This window comes from Pygocentrus nattereri, chromosome 15 (assembly GCF_015220715.1).
Source record: "Pygocentrus nattereri isolate fPygNat1 chromosome 15, fPygNat1.pri, whole genome shotgun sequence".
NCBI lineage: Eukaryota > Metazoa > Chordata > Actinopteri > Characiformes > Serrasalmidae > Pygocentrus > Pygocentrus nattereri.
This window is the reverse complement of record NC_051225.1, coordinates 37,598,258-37,603,257: the sequence shown is the minus strand read 5'-3', so window position 1 is coordinate 37,603,257 and position 5,000 is coordinate 37,598,258.

Here is a 5,000-nt window from a genome sequence, read left to right as displayed (position 1 = left end):
CTGCTTAGAAATCATATGATGTGAAGCAGTCAGATCCTTTACAAACACAGATAATGGCAGACAAAGCTATTTGTAAGTAATAGAGTACATTAATATATGTAGCTGTGCTTTAGGTAGCAAATGATCTGTTACACAGAATTGCTGACATCACTGTATTACTTCACTCGGCTAGCCTCCTAGTTGGCAGTTGCCAGCTGTGTGATGTACGTCTTTTGGTTTAGAGATTTTGGTAAACTTATGGTGGAAAGCATGATGAGCCATCTGTAGTCCACATTGCAGTCCACCCACCTCCTGTGGCCACTGCTGAACCCTCCCTGTCAGCTTCCATCTACCTGCTGACCCAGGCTCTGTGCTCTCTCTCTCACAGCACTGACTCATATATTACTCTGCTGCTCACCATGGAGGTCCCGCCTGAAGCCTTCGACGGTTTCACTTTCACTTTTGCCAGCCTCCCTCTTGCCTTCACCACCTTTGTGTCTTGCCATGTTGACTTCACTATTGAGCCCCCTTGTGCCAACCCCTTCATTGGGCCTTGCCGTACCAGCTCTGGTGTTAACCTTCTAGTGAGCCTTTTAGCACTGGCCTCCAGTCTTGTTGGGCACCACCAGGCCATCTTCCCTATGGAACCTCACTGTGTTGTTTGAGTTGTCCCGGTCTTCCACTGGGCTCTGCCTCTATCACCAGTCACCTGGAAGGTTCTTAATGCACTGTTTCTCCCAATGACCATTTATCCCACTTCTGACACCAATGTAAGCTTGGCAGAGAACAAGACACATTGGTAGCACTGCTTCTGATGTGAGAAGTGCTCTTGATTGAACACAGAAGGTACATTCAGAACACCAAACTCAAGGTTTACCACTAACCACACCCTACACACCAACGGTGACCCCCCTCCCCCATACTCATGCATACCATGAGTGTTAGCATATGGCTGCCTGCAAAGCCACACCTCCAGAATCTGTTAATGCCATTACCAGCTGGTAGCGGTTCACTACAATATGCCTGGGAAAGATTCTTGTGCATATGAAATAAATAAATAAGAAAGAAAGAAAGAAATATAAATGAAATTAATGTCTATTTGAACTGGGATGTGTTTGTCGGTCTTTAAAATGTTTGCACTTTCTCCTTTTCGAAAACAAGCAAAACAAACACAAACAAAGACACAAACAAAAAAAACAAACAAACAAAAAAAAATGATGACAATACAACATACATGTTTACACTTATTTACACACTTTTTATGGCTACTAACATGCAGGACATCTTTCAGCTATCCTATCAATTATTTTACAGTTTTTACATATTCATCATTTATTCATTTATTTATGCTTTTAAAGCCAGTGATATGTAAATATCACCACATTAACATGCTAATGTCAAACTGGAATATTACAAGCAGTTATGACCTTGATTCATCAAGGTTAAACCAGAATATGTGAGAAAGTATGAGGAAGTTTAGAAAAAGAAAAGCTCCTGTTACATACTGATCCTATGTTCTTCTCGGAAAAGGTATCTCTCTCTCTCTCTCTCTCTCTCTCTCTCTCTCTCTCTCTCTCTCTCTCTCACGCTCTCTCTCTCTCTCTCTCTCTCTCTTTCTTTCTCTCTCTGCTGTTTTGGTGTTGAATATTCATAAGACCGCCTCTCTGAACTGCAGTCAACAGGCAGCAGCTTTCATCTGTGCTCCGTTTTCACGGCTGATCAAGCACGAGCGTCTGAGTGATTCCACCGCATTCATCACTCCACCAACACACACCACGTCTATTTCATGACTACACATTTTCTTACAACGCCCTTAACTTGTTTATGCAGAGAGTCGAAAATATACTGGGAAGATTTTGACTTCTCAAAGCGTGTTTTGGTATAAGTTTTACGTGATCAGGTAACACTGGAAGTGCATTCACATTTTATGCAGCTAGGCCAATGTGAGCAAGCAAAAAAATAATTTCAACTATTCAGGGTTTCTGCACAATTTTAGAAATCAAATTTAATACACTATATGGCCAAAAAAAAAAATATGTGGGCAACCCTCCGAATTATTGAGTTCAGGTCTTTGGCATTGGCAATCATGCTAAAAATCCTAGTGAATATGGCACTTACTTTCATAGGAAGTCAGTTCATGAAATTTACACTCTGCTAGATCTGCCCCAGTCAACTGTAAGTGCTGTTACACTTTCTCACAGAGCAGGAATACCAGTTGCTATAGCACATAGTGAGAAAAAATAGCCTATCCTCTACATTACAAAGTTTCAAACTGCTTCTGGAAACAACATCAGCAAAAGAGCTGTGCCTTGGGAACTTCTTAGCATCTGCACATAAGCCTAAGATCTGAAAGCACAATGCGAAGTATCAGCAGTAGAGTGGTGCAAAACATGTGGACACTGGACTCTGGAGGAGTGGAAAGGAATAATCACACCACTATCTGGCGATGTGATGGATGAATCTGGGTTGGTGGATGTCAGGAGAGCACTACTGGAATGCACAGTGCCAACAGTAAAGTTTGGTGGAGGAGGGATAATGGGCTGGGGCTGTTTTTCAGGCCCAGGTTCTAGGGAAGGAGTGATGTTAATGCTACAGCATACAAAGACATTTTACACAGTTATAAGCTTCCAACTTTGTGTCAGCAGTTTGGGGAAGACTCTTTCCTGTTCCAGCATCACTGAGCCCCTGTGCACAAAGTGAGCTCCGTAAAGACATCGTTTGATGAGCTTAGTACGGAGGAACTCCAGAGGCCTGCACAGAGCCCTGACCTCAACCCCACTGAACACGTTTGGGATGAACTGTAGCATCGATTGTGAGCCAGGCCTGCAAGTGGCCACTTTAACATCTTTGCATGCTTAGAAAACTTTTAGTACTTTAAAAGCAGACATGCAGACTTCGATGATATCATGTAGACCTCTGGAAATGGCAAAACAGACATTGCTGAAAGTTTATTATCACAGAGAACAAGACATTTGATCTGGAAGCTGGTCTTATTCAGGTGTGAGCCAACGTGTTCAGATCAAACTCATATATACATTTGCTCATTATAAATGTAATTATAAGCACTGTTAAGAGTCTAAATGTTAATACAGACAATCTGTAGCATGTTGCTGCTGCTGGAACAAAACCACGTATCTCTGAAATGACAACTTTACAAGAGAAGGACTAAGGATAATTTTATAATAATAAGAAGGATAATTTTGGGCCATTTCTTTTGGTCCATTCATCATAAACTTCACCCAGAAGAGCAACAGGTATTTTCAAATTACGTCAAAAACTGAGATACGAGGTTTTGGCAGACAGCATCGTTATAATGTTTAGACGACAGTCATGTCTGTGGAATATTATTTTCTTAATACTGTGTTGTTTATTCTCCGTTGTGTAGGTGGGGAGATGAAAGATCTGTAGACACTATCTGGATTTAAACACGAACAACTTTATTTCAAATTATAAGATAGTGCTGTGGCCCTGTTGAGAATCCCGAAAGCCGAATGTGGGATTCCCTCCAAGTCCGAGATGGTTCATCTTTTTAAACTGAGTGTGCGCACACACATAACGCACATCCATACATTCACATAAGGAGACATCTGGAAAAGCTTATTCTAATGCTAAGAGAAAGCGAGGGGCCCAGCTCTCCCTTGGGACCTAGAGCTTCAAACCTGGGCCCCCTTGACCATTCCAAACCCAAGACAGTGCTTTCAGATAGCACACAGCTAAATGTATATTAGAGCCCAATATCATATCAGTATCATATATAGCATTTTTATCAGGCCTGATACACTTCAACTGCCCGGCCACTTTATTAGAAACTCTCTCCTGAAGCTCCTCCATGCTGGTGTACACTTTGTGAATGTAGCTTTGCTTCATCTATCCTTCAGTCCTTGATGAATGGTCAGTTTCTGACCACAGAGTTGCTCTTGTCCAGATAATTTGGATATTGGGTGGACCCAGCAGTGACACTGATGTAAAAAATCCCAGCAACACTGCTGTGTCTGATACACCTGTACCAGCAATACACACATTACAATGTCAGTGTGACTGCTGTGCTGAGAATGGATCCAAATAATATCTGGACACCAGTGGCTCTATGGTCAGCCACTGACTATGGATGGGCTCCAGCAACTGTAGGTGGAAATACAGAATGGGCATCCTGTAAAACAGCAGCAATAAATGAGAATACATCTGAAAGCATCTTAATTAATCGTATTTCAAAAGAGAAATGTATTCTGCTGTTATGTTTACAAATTGGTGCCGTAAGGATTATTTCAATGATAAATTGCTGTGCTTGAAAGAATGTAAGTATCTAAAATTAAGGACTTTTTTTTTTCGCAGCAGTTACTTACATTTACAAACGCATAGTGATAACAACTACTGGCAACATTCTAAAGGCAAAGTTTCTAACAAAGTGACTGGATGTAATACAAAATTACAGTAATTACTATTAACATGAATATAGGTTACTAATGCATTCGGGGCATGATGCAGCTCTTCCCTCTCTTTCTCAACAACAAAGCCACCCATGAAGTGCCGAGCATGAATATAGCTGGGTTCTTTCTCTCTGCCTCTCTGTTTCAAAGCAACTTCTCCGGCAGAAGATGAAAGATTGGCCTCATTACGAGCAGAAAAGGGAATAGTGAAATCAGAGGAGAAGGCAAATAGCGACTCGCAGTCCCCACGGTGGCTGAAACACACAGGGCCCTTTATGTGGACATGTTAGTGCTCCTGACACATCATGCACTTGTCTGCAGAATCTGGTCAAAAACACTTTTATTAATTTTTATTTGCGTGGCAATATAACACGCCTGCTTACTGCTTACGGTGTCACTGAGTCTTTCGAGGCTGACGCTTGCATTACCAAGAGAGTCAGTAAGTTAGCCTGGTCAGCTGTAGTAGCCTTGGTGCAGAAGCTTTATTTTTCACCTTAATTTTTTTATCTCAAAATTCCTGGCAGATCTAAATAGTCTTGGGGGCTATGATGGTAATATGGTGAACTGCAATATGTAAAAATCATAGATACACTC